At 46.3% G+C, this 16,174-nt stretch overlaps 1 protein-coding gene across 7 annotated transcripts in view; it reads right to left on the bottom strand.

Moving 5' to 3' along the window:
- NRF1 (nuclear respiratory factor 1) overlaps positions 1-15,950 on the bottom strand; it is a 110,398-nt gene extending 94,448 nt beyond the window's left edge. For 4 of the 7 annotated variants that reach the window (XM_042842252.2, XM_005281314.5, XM_065552223.1 and 1 more), the window contains exon 1: positions 15,755-15,915. The gene's annotated coding sequence lies outside the window, so the exon portion shown is untranslated. Of the gene's footprint in view, positions 1-15,754 lie in introns of all 7 variants that reach the window. The other 3 variants (XM_005281312.5, XM_042842254.2, XM_065552189.1) reach the window with 3 other exon arrangements.
- Positions 15,951-16,174: the final 224 nt, after the last annotated feature.

The following is a 16,174-nucleotide window of genomic DNA, read 5'->3' as shown; positions in this document are numbered from 1 at the left end:
CCTGGGATATTAATGAGTAGGTAATTGGCATGGACAATTTTGATTTCACACAGAAGTTCAGTGTAGAGTTAATTGGTGGAATCTTCTGGCCCGAAGCACACATTCCTGGCAGCAGGATGTCTGAAACAGATTCCATTTTTTATTCAGCCTTTTCATGTTTCTTGTAGTTTTGACTTCAACTGCCCAAGTATGGAACATGTTTTCATTGAGCTTTTCTACCAAATAGGGAATACCTCCTCCGTTCCTTATCCTGTTTGTAACGTCAATAACATCTGGAGTTTAATATCCCCTCCATGCTTTCAACCCCGCACAGTAAACAGTCATGTTTGCTTTGCATTAGGCACTGAATAGCACACTGGCATTTTGTTCACACATGCTGTTGTGGTGAGCTAACCAAGGGGATTTTTGTAGAACAGTTCTGTGGGCAGCAGGCACCTGACTTGGCTGTTGGACAGCAGGCTGCAGGGTTTCAGCTGTACCCATCAACAGTAGACTGCTAAATTACTTTTTATGGTTTTCCAATGACTAACTACAGATCAGCCTCTTACTACAAAACTGGTTTCTGAAACAGGTCTCAGAGTATTTGCAATGTAATGTAAGTGCTTTTACTCCTTCTTTAGCGACTCCCACAGGGCTTGGTCACTACAGGCTGCTTCTTCCTGTGAAGCTACTGAAGAAAACCATGAGAAAATATGAAGTATGCCACCAATATGCCAAAGATGCTCAGCTCTACATCAGCCTCTCATAAGGCCCTGGCAGAACCATGAATGAGCTTTCTAACATCTCACGAATGAAAGCCATGTAGCTTAAGATTTAGCAGATCAGACTGATATAGTGCTTCCCCATTCTTTGAAGATCTCACAAAAAGATTGCAGCTGCCCTCACCGGAGGGTACTTGCCTGCCTTTCAGAGAAGCTCTCAGTATCGGCATTCTAGCTTTACCCTCCTCTACTCTCAAATAGCAATAGTAGCGAGAAACACCTTTCATCTTGGACAGGCCATGAGAGTGCGTTTGTCTGAATCAGCGGAATGGTCAATTATCTTTGTTACATGAAAGCTACACGACTGAACCATGCTCTACCTACGGCTAGTCTTGAAGGTCACTTGGAAATTTCAGGTGGTGCAAAAGGCAGCTGCCCACCTTTTAGGTACATTTACTGATGGGAGTATATTACAACTGAACTCTAGATTCCACACTGGCTGTCAATTCACTTCCGGGGGAAAGCTGATGGGCTGGCATCTATGAAGATGTACATGGTCTAGACCAGTGGTTCTCAGCCAGGGGTATGCATAGCCCTGGGGGTACACAGAGGAATTCCTGGGGGTACATGAACTCATCTAGATATTTGCCTAGTTTTGCCACAGGATACATAAAAAGCACCAGCGAAGTCAGTACAAACTAAAATTTCATACAATGACTTGTTTAAACTGATACACACACACACACACACACACAGAAATAAGTATATTTATATTCCAATTGATTTATTTTATAATAATTGTATGGTAAAAATGAGAAAATCAGCATTTTTTCAGTAATAGTATGTTGTGACACTTTTGTATCTTTATGTCTGATTTTGTAAGCAAGCAGTTTTTAAGTGAGGTGAAACTTGGGGTATACAAGACAAATCAGACTCCTGAAAGGGTATAGTAGTCCAGAAAGGTTGAGAGCCACTTATCTCTAGATATGTCTAGATCTCTTATCTCACAGAAGGCTTCTCTCCCTATGCTTCACTATACCTGTACTTTTACACATGCTCTTGTTATGTGTTCGAAGAGTAACACTGGTGAGAGCAGAGAAAAGGGCGGTTTCACCGGAGAGCACTCACCTCAGTAATTCAATTCTGTCAGACACACCTGAGTCCAAATTTGGCCATGGTTAGAGGAAGAATGGAAGACAAATATTGTTCATGCTTCCCATCAAGTGCAAGTTTTGGAATCTTCTAGTAGTCCGCCTCCTTGATGCCTTTATGGAGTCTGCCAATCATTATGGGTTGGCTGTTATGGAGGATCAAAAGGTATATACAGTTTCACATTCTGGGGACGATGTATTTGGCATCATTCTAACCTATGGGAAGTGTACCCAGAATCCAGGGCGGTGCGTCTCTTAATAAGGAAACAGTGCAGTTAGTCAAGCTGGAGTTCTTTTTAAGTCTTCAGTATTGCTGAAAGTTAATTAAAGACAAATCTAAAACCTAACACACAATCGGACTTTTCCATAAGGGCTTGTCTACATAGAGAAATTTACCAGCATAATTATAGCAGTATAAACTTCCCATATGGATAGTCTTATTCCAGAATTTATTCCAGGATAACTACAGCAGTATAATTATGCCTGTAAATTTCCCCATGTATCCAAACCCTAAGCAAATAGGTCCAAGAAGGGATACAATTCCAAAGAATGCAATCTTTCTCCTTAAAATTTTCCATCAAAGTTCTGTGTAGCAGCACAAATGCAGGGAGCATAAACATTTCATACTAAACCACGGGATCACAATCTTGAGAGGAAACCAATAGGATTCTACACAATCATGAGATAAAGTCAGCTGTAGATTACTATCATCTATTGCTGGAACTTCAACTGAATTTTTAAAAGCCAGCAATAGAAAACTTGGTCTTATGTTTATTTCGTAAACACACATGCAATTTGTGACCAATTCTTTTGTAGTTTAGCCCCTCAGTTTTAACAAAAAAAAAAAAAGACTTGGCGGAAAGCTCATGTGCGAAACATGAATATATGACAACTTCTACTCTAACAGAATCTCTTCACGCTGCAGTATGAATGGAGATGACCTCGTTGTAGTGCTCCACATAGTCATGCCAAACTCCTTCTATCAGAATTCTGGTCTCTCTCCTCCGTGGGTCAGCAGTGACTAGGAGTGGTGCAATAGGAAGTATGCTGAACCCTTTGGAAAACATACACATTCATGATTCCCCGTAGTAACAGAATAAATGGTTCTGACCGGCTCCAAAGGGAATCCCATCCAGTCAACAGCCTTGACTAGAAGGATGATGGTGTAAGAGCAAGAAAAACGGAGGGAGGAAGATTGCAGATGTGAAGAACCTCCTTTTTCTATACTTCAAACAATAATCTATAGAGGTGTAATCCAAAACTTGACATTAAACTACACTGTAAAATCCTCAGCCACAGGCTGGAATTCCCATTCAATATTCATGCATTTCTTTCACAAACCTGCAAGTTTCATGTTATACATTTATGGGCCAGTCTGCCGTCTATGCCCATTGGGGTTCCCAAATTGGGGGGCGTGAAGAAATTCCAAGGGGGGCACGAGGCTGCCTGGCCCTTGAGTTCCCGGCTGGGGAGGCTAGCCCCCGGCCCCTCCCCTCTTGTCCCCTTTCCCCCGCAGCCACGCCGCCGCATAGGCAGTGCAGCTTGCGCCCGCCCGCCTCCCAGGCTTTCCAATAAGCCAGTCCTGCCGCTCTGAGCTGCCTGGTAAGGGGAAGGAAATGGGGGGGGTTGGATAAGGGGCAGGAGGTCCTGGGGGGCATCAGGGGACAGGGAGCAGTTGGATGGGGCAGAGGTTCTGGGGGGGGGGCGGTCAGGAGACAAGGATCGGGGGGATTGGATGATGGTAAAGGAGAGGCGGGGGGCATGAGGTTTCTTGAAAATTAAAAAGGGGGCGTGATGCCGAAAAGTTTGGGAACCACTGGCCTAGACCATTACACACATTGATGAGAGAACACACATTAGCTTTAAAAACTTTTATAACACACAGTGTGATACATTAAGGTAAAACAAGCAATCTATTCAGAGATGATGCTTTTTCTAGGAGAATACGTAATTCTTTACTTTGTACATTTCTGAAAAAGAATCATGCATATATTCCAATTCTGCTCTGAACTACGTATCCTCCAGTCAATCATTCTAACAATTTGAATCAAGTTAAGAGTCATTTCTAGTTTATATAGTTTTAATTAAAACACAAAGTGGTCTTTAAAGAACTGCTAACCCAATAAACACCACTGCGGAGAGAGCTGTTATTTACTGATTGCTGAGAGCACTCTTGGCACAGTACAAAGGCACAATCCTTTCCCCAACCGGATTAGTCTAAAAGACACAGTGCAGCCATAGCCAGTTGAATTAAGGTGCAAATGTTCCTGTTTTTAAATCCTCTTTTATATAGAGAAGATTAGCAATTATGCTGGACTACCACCAAAAGGCATAATGAAAGTGTGTTTTAAGAAGGGATTTGAAGGAGAGGATGGCAACTCAGCACGCTGTGGCCGAAACTAGCATTTAAAGGTGTATAGTTAGCATGAATTATCTAAAAGTCGTGTACATCAAGCACACTGCCTTTAACATGTGTTAAATTGGATGAATTCGAGTCTTTAGCGCAAGTTAAAGGCAGTGTACCCTATATGCACTAGCTGAATGCACCCTACACACCACAGTAATAATCTTTGCACAAAACATGCCTTGTGAGGTATCATTTAAAAACTAATAACTCACTGGTCAATAATACCAGGATGAAACGTATGCCGCAACATTGTGTGTGAAGTTATGAAATCCCCCCCTGTATTATGTCAAAGGACCATGCTCCAACTCATGTAGCCCTGATTAGGTAGAACTGGTCAAGCAGGCCTGTCTTAAACAAAGGGATATGTTTACACCTAAATCTGCATATAAGCTGTAAACACAGTCCTCAGACAGTGAGAGGGGGAAGAAAAAGAAAGTCTGCATTTCAACATACGCAGGTAGCAAACAACAGCTTAACTCCTTTTCCCCCACCAGACTCCATGTCTCCTCGCTCTCAGCTGGAAAGAACTTTAGGGGTCACTCTCAGGAAAATGCATTTCAAAGGGTGACTGAACTATAAAAGTGAGGGGCAAAAACACCCAACGTTCTCTCTCCTTGTCTATTGCACTCTCTTTTCACCTAAGACGACAAAAGAAACAGCTGTTGGATCTTGGGAGCAGATCCTGACCTGAACTGGTCAGCAATGCTACTGAAAACCTGTGTTAAGAACTTCACCTTGAACCAAGTCTAGTTTGTTAAATTTAGTACTAGGATGTGTTTTATCTTTATTTGTCTTGTAGCCTTTTCTGACTTTCATTCCTTAATATTTGTACTCACTTAAAACCTCTTTCTTTGTAGTTAAATAAACTTGTTTTATTCTTTAAACTAATCCAGTGTTGTGAACGGTGTGAGTAACTTTAGGGTCCAAGCTGTTGGAGCTTGATCCCCATAGAGGGGCAATGAATCTAATATATCTCAACTGTCCAGGAAAGGGCTGGACAGTGCTAAACACATGTTTTTGGAGAAAGATCTGAGACTGGGAATGCTTTGGGATCACCCTGCAAGTGTTAACCAAGGCTGCCAGAGTGGCTGCTGTGGTCAGAATTGCTGGGCCAGGCCTGTGGCTATACACGGACACTCCGGATGCTGTTTGAGGAGCCCATGTTGGGACCCACAGCAGCAAAGCACTGTGAGGCACACCAGGTTGTAGGGCAGGCGGTGACACAACCCCTCACTGGTCTGGATTGCACCCCAGATTGTCATAAACACATGCTAATTTTACATCTTTAAATCCTAGGCCTAGTCCATGCATAGATTTTGTACCATATCACTATTTCAATCAGGGATGTGATTTTAAAAAAAAGATACTGCTACAATCCCTAGTTTGGACACAGTTACACTGCTATGAAGTTGCTTTATACTGGTATAGTTTATTCCCCTTACTGTATGGAAATAAGCATCTTTATACCAGTATAACTGTATCTTTGAGGGGGCCACTTAGGGATCTGGGGCAAAAATCAGTACTTGGTCCTGCTAGTGAAGGCAGGGGGTTGGACTCAATGACCTTTCGGGGTCCCTTCCAGTTCTGAGATAGGGGGAATTGTACCACTTTAACTATATCACTAGAGGTAAACTGATATAACTTGTGTGCAGAAAAGCTCCAACACTAGACAAGGGCAACTAGTGAGTAGCTGTTCCAGGCATAAGCGTGGAAGATGAATACTAAGATAACAGGACAAAATAGGAGCACCTGGAAGAATGATGTAGCTATGGCAGTACACCTAGTAGGAAAAGATGTTCACAAAAGCACTGGGACGGGGAGAAGAAACCACTGTTATTTTCCATCCCTCACTCCCAAAAAATATAAGACAATGCTCTCAAAAATGCTTTCCTTAAAAATAGGTAAATCCCATCGACTGTCTATGGAGGACGGAAAAGAATGAACATAGGCTTCTAAAGCAGTGAACACACATGGTAAGCCAGGATCCGACTCAACTAACACCATCTGCAAAATAAGCAATTCATTTAAAACAGTTTCATAAATGGGGGGGGGGGGATTTCAGCGTTAAATCTACCAGATGTGTCTCTACAACAAGTGAAAAAGAAAAAATGATTCAGAGGAGGAATTGTATCCCATAAGTGTTTCAAAATAATTTCAGACAGCTATTTACCATAACCAGGGACAGGACAAAAAAAATCCTTTTTTAGTGTCTCTCCCCAAAACATGAGAACCCCCTTTTTCCTACAGTTATTGCATGTGCAGACTGGGGCATCTGAGATTACAAATAATTGTAATGCTCAGTCCAGCAACAGCAATAACTAACAGGAGGCAGTCAGGCATCCATCAGACGATTTTCTGTATCTTGGGAGCAATAACCCTACTTGCTAGGCTCCAAAGAATGCTAAACACCCTCAAAGCTCTTGAGACGGGAGATTACAAGATACTTCTCACCTCTCCAGACAGGACACCAGATATAATGGGCAACCTGATACCTGTCAAGTTCACAGCTTTGTACCCTGGAATTTGCTGGTAACACTTCTGTCTGCAAGTTTTCCAAAGAGGCAGAAACTTTCATTGCAACCCAATGTGACTAGGCCCAGAAGCTGAAGAATTTCAAGCTACAAGAGTATTGGATGTAGATATTGGCTTTTTTCTTTAAGTACAGATACAGTGATTTTTTTTCATGCATCTGACGAAGTGGGTATTCACCCACGGAAGCTCATGCTTCAATACGTCTGTTAGTCCATAAGGTGCCACAGGACTCTTTGTCGCTTTTTAGATCCAGATCCAGACTGACACGGCTACCCCTCTGAGAAGTGATTTTTTTGTAAACTGGATTACGCTTCTACTGTTATTTAACGTTGGACTATGCAACAGTTTAACCTACGCATAGATGATACCAGATTTTAAGCTACTGAAGTGATTTGTTAAAATGATGAGGCATGGTTATAAATAATGTACAGCTGACCAACCATATGGCTGCTAATATTTTTCTCATGATGCGTGGTTATATTTCAGCTCTCTGCTTGTGCGGGGATTCAGTTCAAATGTGAGTTTAAGGAGTGGTATTCCACCAGAGTTGAAACTTTCTTTACTCCTGGAGAACATTTGGCATTAACCCAGTCAGACCATGTTGATGTACAGTTCAAACTCACCTTAAGTCATTACCCAATTGAGGCTTTACTTGGTTTAAGTATACTGAAATACATATAAGGCTCCCACTAAACATTAGTGTCTCTGTGAAGTATGACCACATATTTGGTGTGCTAGAATTACTGGGATACAAACTGCAGCGGCAAATAAAACTCATACTGTATACCTAACCTTTCACACATTATCCCTCTCCCCCCAAAAACCCCACTCAAAATAAATGTTTCCTATTATAAGGGCATAGTCTTACAAACATCAGAGGAGTGGACTGTAAACTCCTCATGGAAGAGACGTGTCTTACAGTTTGTCTACATAGAGACGCTCAGGAAAGTTAATCCAAATTAGTTTTTAAAGTTGATTAGTTAAACCTTCTGAATAAACTACACTGAATTAAGGCCACTTCAATTATGAATGAGTGTGTCCACACAGGGGGCTAATGTGATTAAACTAATCCACTTTAAATTAATAACTTCAGTTTATTCAGATTAATTTTCATATGTGCTCTCATATAGACAAGCTCTTATTAATTCATATGCAGGCATAACTATGCAGGGCTTGAAAAACGCACTCATCCAGAGCAAAAAGGGGGGTGAACAGGGCCTGAAACCTGAGGGCCCTTTCACTGAAAGGGAGGAAGGAGAATGTGAAGAGCAGAGTATCTGGAGCTACACTTCCTTTAAGAGGAGGGGTTGGTGCACAGAAGACCTCCTGTATGCCCAAGGAGGCAGCAGTAGCAAGAGTAGTAGAGGAGCTGGCAAAGAAAGACAAACATTAATTTCTGGGGAGCAGAACTGATTTATGCTCCATTCCCATATAAAGATGTTGCAATGTGCATAATTAAATGTGCATAATTTGGGGCATGTGGGTTGGCAAATGTTTTGACCCAGGTTAGTAGGCACTGGGGAAGTTTTGCAAACCCTAGAAATCATAATAGAGTTTGATTACTTTAATGAGATGATTATGCAAGACAGTGGGAGGAAATAAGTTGCCCTTTTGGATTCGACTATATTTTACTCATTCACTTAAGCTGCAAGGTAGAATGTAAATTAGTACATATATATTTCTACATTAGTTAATGGAACTGACATCTGTTGCATTATGCAACCACAATCAAAAAACTGTACAATTAAATGAAAGTTAAACCTCCAAGTCTCTAGCATCCAACTTGGGAGTAAATCATTTTCTTACTATTCATATACTCGTCACACGCAGCAAGTGAAGTTAAAAAATGACATCTCTCATATATCCAATCATCACTAGAAGCAAAAGGTAGATCAATAATCTAAAACCGTTTTAATGAGGAAGCAGGGCCTCAGAGCCTAACAGAGCAGAATGCACCTCAGTGGAGTCTCTGGTCCTTACCAAGGATACACCTGTTTTTACATTTCAGTTCACAGAAACATACTCCACTGCCCACTACAGGCAGATTTACTCCTAAGAAAGGGACCAAGTATGAAAATTGGAAAGAAAATAAATAGGAAAAGTTGGACTTTTCAATCCTACACAGCAGATGTCCTCCAGGAACACACCTCCGTGTTTTCAGATCTTACTTGTACAGGGGAAGATCATCTAATAATATTACAAAAATCATGCCAGTTTCAATTATTTTGGTAACTGATTTCAAAATACCTGTCAACAACTATGTCTGTAACAATACAGACACAAAAATTCCCGCAGGAGGGGAGTTAAGAGTCCCCAGGGCTTTGGAGCTGTGCTCCGGCTCTGCTCCAGCTCCAGGCAAAAACCTGCAGCTCCACTGCTCCGGAGCTGCTCCACGCTCGAGCTCCGGGCTCCACTCCAAAGCCCTGCCTATGATAATCCAGTTCCTGGTTCTCTGCCTCCTTCCCCTGACCCCAGATTCCAGCCAGGGGGCCAGACACCCACAGAACCACCATCCCCAGCCAATACACCCAAACCCCCTTCCTTTCCCAGAGTCCAGCCCAGATACCCACCCGCACGTAGGGTGACCAGATGTCCTGATTTTATAGGGGCAGTCCTGATTTTTGGGTCTTTCTTATACAGGCTCCTATTACCCCCCACCCCCGTCCCGATTTTTCACATTTGCTGTCTGGTCACCCTACCCGCATGCCCTCCCCCTCAAAGCCTTAGGGATCCAGAGGGAGAAACAGCCTGATGCTCCGTCCCAAACTTGGACAGTTTTCTGCACGCAACCCTCTCCTTGCCTCAGGGCTAGCTGGGAACTGCAGCCACCAGGAACCCCCCCAGCTCCCTCCCACTCCCCCTGGCAGTGTCTTCTATGTGCGGGCTGGGCTCTGCCTGGTCCCTCAGCCCCTAGTGTTAGCTATCAGCACTGCAGCCCATTTCGGGGGGGGGGGGAATTCTGCACACACATTAATTTCTGCAAAATTCTGCATTGCGCAGTAGCGCAGAATTCCCCCAGGAGTCAAAGATAAAGAAAGACTAGTCCAAGAGGTGACTAGCTGAAGATCCCACCTCAAAATAAACAAGGAGTCCGGTGGCACCTTAAAGACCAACAGATTTATTTGGGCATCTCAAAATAGTGCAGATTTAACTTTCAGAAGCAGGGGAGAGAATTTACTTATTTCACTGGTGGATTATTGTTCAAAAGTGCAGAAAAGCATGGACAGGGCAGTAATTTGGAGAGTTGGGCAGAGTGAAGAAGGAACAGTTGTAAGCAAGACATGAAAAAAGTCCTACAAAACCCCTCTCAAAAATCAAGAACTGGAAACCTTAGTCACATTCTTATGGCTGATCTGAGATACCAGAAAGAGATCACACTCAAAAGGAAACATTAAGCAGAAAAACATTATTTTCTTTTCAAACCTATGCTCAAGAACACAGGAGGAAAACCATACATGTCCATAACAAAACAAAACAATCTTACTGCAAGTTTAAGATCCTATTCCTAAAATATTCAAGGAAAGTTACAATCAAAATACCTGTCTTCTGTGACAGAGACACTGATGTCTTAATGGAAGAGATGGAAAAAGTCATTTGGAAACTGAAACGGATGAGGACTTAAATACGTAACATTCATGAAGACTAATCCAATTTCACAACAGTTTTTAAATCTGAATTTCTATCAAAATCTTTAGTTATTTTCTCTCTTAACCGAATGCTACTACAGTACTTAAAACTTGTAAACTGTCCTTTACTGAATGCTGTAAGATATCGCTATGGTATGCATGGGCTTGTTTTAATACATACAAGATGAAGAGGAACTCGCTGTTAAGAATATTAGCGTACATATGGATTACACACCACAAAGAAAATGGCAGACACACAAGGTAAAATAAGCATTTGAACTCTTTAGTGGGTTTTGGAACTTTAAATGCTCTTAAACTGATATTGTAGAAGTAATAAGAGGTTGTGTCCAAGGGCATGAGTAATGTTTAATTTTAAAATATAAGCACATGTTCCTCATTTGTTAACTTTAAAAAACAGAAATAGTCCAAAAGAAATATTAGAGGGTGAAACATATCCCAGTGAAGTGCAGAAAGGTCTATGTGCCACTTAAGTTCTTAATACAGAGGGCTTTAAGCAGTTCATAGGGCTTTGAGCAGGCGCTCCACAGTGGGATGAATTTCACCCAAAATTTGCAGAGAAGCATATAATACAGCAACATAGCTCTGGAAGCAACATGAGCTCATGTTATGGAGAGTAAATGAACCTGGTAGGGCTAAAAGCCTCTCACTGCTTACACTGCTATGCAATTTACTGTAACCACTTCTAATTTTAAGCAAATATGTGTAACTGCGATTTACTGAACAGCTAATGAAGTTCACCACAGGAAAGCTGAGTAAGCTGCAACAAATATTTGCCTCAAATAACTATAGACAAAATAACTATGGGAGTTACAGCAACATAGCTATAGCACTGCAGCCATGATGCTGTAACCCCATTGTGTAGACACACACAACAATGGAAGGGCAAAAGCTGCATCCACATTGGGAGCACTTTATTGGTATACAAGGACAGCTATGCTGGCAAAGCGCTTCTTGTGTAGACCTGGCATGAGGCCACTTTACATCTGAACGCAAGCAACCACATAGTGGTTTAATAACGTGCTTGTGCTTTCACTTTCACATCGGGGGGTGGGGGGGAGAATAGTTCAGTGGTTTGAGCATTGGCCTGCTAAACCCAGGGTTGTTCAATCCTTGAAGGGGCCATTTAGGGATTGGTCCTGCTTTGAGCAGGGAGTTGGACTAGATGATCTCCTGAGGTCCCTTCCAACCCTGATAGTCTATGAAAGTTAACTTTCCTGAGTGACACTTCATGAAATGTGCCTTTGAATGTTCACTTGAAGACTGGTTTTGATTTTGCAGAGTAGCAATATTTTAAACACTCATGCAACACTCCAAGCAAAGTCAGGTATACAGAGTACATGCATGCATAACTTATCTACAGTCAAACGCTTACAAAACATCTGTAGCAAATGAAGTGTTTAACAGGAACCCTGCCTCGTTCTCTGTGTATCTTGTAAGAGTGCAACAGGCCATACAATATTTCATAAAATGTAAACATTATTCCAATATATGAAGCTACACAGCCTGATGCACATGTTAACATACAATAAGTGAGGCATGGCTCTCCTTGTCTTGACTTATTCATGATGGATGTATAGAGAGGACGGAGTCCATAGGAGCTCTTGCCTTATGCACTGCACATATTGTATATATGGCATAAACTGTGGTTTACAGCACTAAAAGACACTACATGTAGCTAAACGTGTGGAAAAAAGTATGGTTATATGGGAAATAGTATGTGATCATATAATTGGAGACTACACCACAATGCACACCCACAGTGTTGAGGTTTGAGGGCAAATATAATTTGGTGTTTCCTGACTTGAGAGCATCACTGTAGACCCTTTTCTTTCTCTTTTATTTTTGGTTGGTTGGTTAGTTTTTATTCCCAACCCTATGCTGGGTTAAATGTAAAATTCTAGTGTATTCAGGAGATGAATTACATCTAGACTTCAAAGGAATTATTTCCCAGAATCAGGCCTTTAAAAATGAATGTAAAGGTTTTTAAAACATGAGCCACTATAATGCTGGAGCAGTATGTTGATGAATTAGTGCACAAGCTGAAGTTACAGCTGATGTAAAGGTGAACACAATCAGCCATGAGGTCAGATAATAAATGTTTTGTATAAGCAAACCACTAAAAACACACATGATTGCAGTCACCTTAATACCTAAAATATTCTCACTGAACTGAAAACCTGGCAGGAGAAGTGATAAGACAGTTCTGGTTGGAACAGCAGTAAGACGGCTGTATTAAAATAAAAAAAAGAACGGTAAGCGCTGCCCCCAGTAAATTAGAGTCAGTAGTCAAGAATTGATGATGGAGGCCATAATGGGTGAAACAAGGAACAAAGGAGATTACAAGATTAGTATGTCCAAAGGTGCATCTTCCTACATACTGAAAGTGAAATTACCAGTAGTTATAAGAAACAAATCAGGGACCCTGCATGAATGAAGTCTTTTGAGTCTAATACTCTTGTCTTGTAACTGAAGACTTAAATCCCCCTTTGAATATATTATACAAGAAAATACTGGTTGAATGATTTAGACTGTATTTTGTCCCACAAACCGTACAGAGTGGCTCCAAAACAAGATCTTGGCCACAAAATACTCATATGCACCCTCTTTACAAAAAGGGAACCTGAGTTACTGGAACCGCCTTCCTAACTTCCAAAAGTAGGAAAGGACTAGACCTACCCGCGAAGCAACCAGTCTCAAGGAGCAAAGATTACTGCCCTAGCCAATGTCAGACATGGCGGGAGAGGGGGGGAACGACACCGATTGCAAAAGGTAAACACACCCTTCTCATGTGTAAGGGCTGTTGCATTACCCACTATCAGCCCCTCTTCCTGAGTGCATTGGGGATCCTGCCTCCTGTCACATGGGTGCAATACCCACTCGTGCAGTTCATGCAACACATGCTTTTGCTTTTGGCTGCTTCTGAACCCACCCATCCTTTCTCCATTCCTTGGAAGGGGAAGAGTCAGAGCCCAGACCTGTCCCCATGGTTCACTCCAAAGAACTTGCTCAAGATAGGGGGGAAAAGAAAGATTCTTCAGGTGTCACCTCACGTTAAAAACAGTGGTTACAGGCCAGGGGTATAAGTCCTCCACTCGCCCCCTAATGCCAGCAACCAAGCTCACTTCTAGAATGAAGGAATAAGTCCCTCCAGACTCACTCCTTCCCCTTTCCTTCCCCTTTCCCCTGGACTGGGAGTGGTGATGAGGGAAAGCACCCTTCTCCCTGGAGGGTAGCGAGGAGAGACGCCTTCGAGTGCTCTCCCCTGGATTGGCAGGGGTGTCAGCCACGTCCCATTGGAATGGGGAACAACCCCCTTTCTTTTCCCCATCCCTGAACTGGGGGACCAGGCAGGGATCCTGCTCCCCAGAGGGGTTGGCGAGCAGCCCCTTTCCCCATCCCTGGATAGGAGAAAAGGGGTCAGGCAATGAATCTACTCCCCAGAAGGGTGGCAGATCAGCCCCTTTACCCATCCCCAGATAGGGGAGTGGGGGGGGGAATCAGGCAAGGATCCTGCTCCCCAGAAGGGTGGGCAAGTGGCTCCTTTCCCAAGCCCTGGATAGAAGGGGGGGGTCACAGGCAGGGAACCTGCTCCCCAGAGGGGGACCAGATCGGGCCCTCTCCCCACCCTGGATAGAAGGGGGGGTCACAGGCAGGGATCCTGCCCCCCAGAGGAGTGGCAGATCAGACCCTCTCCCCACCCCTGGATAGAAGCAGGGGTCACAGACAGGGATCCTGCCCCCCAAGGGGTGGCAGATTGGGCCCTCTCCCCACCCCGGATAGAAGGGGGGTCACAGGCTGGGATCCTGCCCCCCAGAGGGGTGGCAGATCGGGCCCTCTCCCCACCCCTGGATAGAAGGGGGGTCACAGGCAGGGATCCTGCCCCCCAGAGGGGTGGCAGATCAGACCCTCTCCCCACCCTGGATAGAAGGGGGGGTCACAGGCAGGGATCCTGCCCCAAGGGGTGGCAGATCAGACCCTCTCCCCACCCCTGGATAGAAGGGGGGGGTCACAGGCAGGAATCCTGCCCCCCAAGGGGTGGCAGATCGGGCCCTCTCCCCACCCTGGATAGAAGGGGGGTCACAGGCAGGAATCCTGCCCCCCAAGGAGTGGCAGATTGGGCCCTCTCCCCACCCCTGGATAGAAGGGGGGGTCACAGGCAGGAATCCTGCCCCCCCAAGGAGTGGCAGATTGGGCCCTCTCCCCACCCCTAGATAGAAGGGGGGTCACAGGCAGGGATCCTGCCCCCCAAGGAGTGGCAGATTGGGCCCTCTCCCCACCCTGGATAGAAGGGGGGGTCACAGGCTGGGATCCTGCCCCCCAGAGGGGTGGCAGATTGGGCCCTCTCCTCACCCTGGATAGAAGGGGGGGTCACAGGCTGGGATCCTGCCCCCCAGAGGGGTGGCAGATCGGGCCCTCTCCCCACCCCTGGCTAGAAGGGGGGTCACAGGCAGGATCCTGCCCCCCAGCGGTGTGGGCAAGCAGCCCTCTCCCCACCCCTGGATAGAAGGGGGGGTCACAGGCAGGGATCCTGCCCCCCAAGGGGTGGCAGATCAGACCCTCTCCCCACCCCTGGCTAGAAGGGGGGTCACAGGCAGGGATCCTGCCCCCCAAGGGGTGGCAGATCAGACCCTCTCCCCACCCCTGGATAGAAGGGGGGGTCACAGGCAGGGATCCTGCCCCCCAGAGGGGTGGCAGATCGGGCCCTCTCCCCACCCTGGATAGAAGGGGGGGGTCACAGGCTGGGATCCTGCCCCCCAGAGGGGTGGCAGATCAGACCCTCTCCCCACCCCTGGCTAGAAGGGGGGTCACAGGCAGGGATCCTGCCCCCCAAGGGGTGGCAGATCAGACCCTCTCCCCACCCCTGGATAGAAGGGGGGTCACAGGCTGGGATCCTGCCCCCCAGCGGTGTGGGCGAGCAGCCCTCTCCCCGGGCTGGGGATGCACCGGAGATCGGGCAGACACCCCCCCCCCCCCCCCCCCGCCTCCCGGCAGCAGCGCCCAGGTCACCCCAGAGGGGGGGGGGGGGGGAAGGATCCCGCCCGCGCCTTTCCCTCAGCCCCGCAGCCCACAGCCGAGCGCGGGGAGACCACCCCGGGAAAGGGGGGTCCCACCCCCCCGCCGCCTCCCCAGCCCGGGCCTAGCGCGGCCTGCGCATCCCCGAGGTGGGAGTTGGGCCGGGGCCCGGCCGGGCCGGGGGAGGCCGAGCCGGCGGCGCGGGCTCCGGAGCGGGGTGCCTGGGCAGCCGGCGGGGGCCCCGCGTTGCTGCGGCTGCGCCGGGGCTGGAGGAGCTGGGAGATTGCGCGGTAGGACACTCACCTCAGAGCGGCTGCGCTGCAGCGGGCCTGCGCCGTGGAGCCTCTGCCAGGCGGCGGCCGGGGAGGGAGCCGAGCGGGGACACGGCGCGGCTCGCCCTGAGCCGCCGCAATGGCGAGCGAGCGAGAGGCGGGCACCAGCAGCAGCAGCAGGAGGAGGCCGAGGAGGACGCGTGACGTCACGGGCCGGCGCCGCCGCCATGATGAGGAGGGCACGGCCCGGCGCTGCATTGGGAGGGAGGTGGGGGGCGCCGCCCGGCGCCATGTTTGGGAGGTCGGGAGCCGACAGTGACAGGGGAGAATTAAGGGGGCGCCGGGCGCCATGTTTGGGAGGTCGGGGGCCTGTCGCGGTCAGAAAAGGGGGGGGAAGGAGCGCCATCTTAGGCAGGTCAAACCCCCACGTTGATACGCGGGGAACAGGGGA

The sequence above is a fragment of the Chrysemys picta genome, chromosome 1, assembly GCF_011386835.1.
Source record: "Chrysemys picta bellii isolate R12L10 chromosome 1, ASM1138683v2, whole genome shotgun sequence".
Lineage (NCBI taxonomy): Eukaryota > Metazoa > Chordata > Testudines > Emydidae > Chrysemys > Chrysemys picta.
Note: the sequence above shows the minus strand (reverse complement) of the source record. Positions and strands in the feature narration are given on the sequence as shown.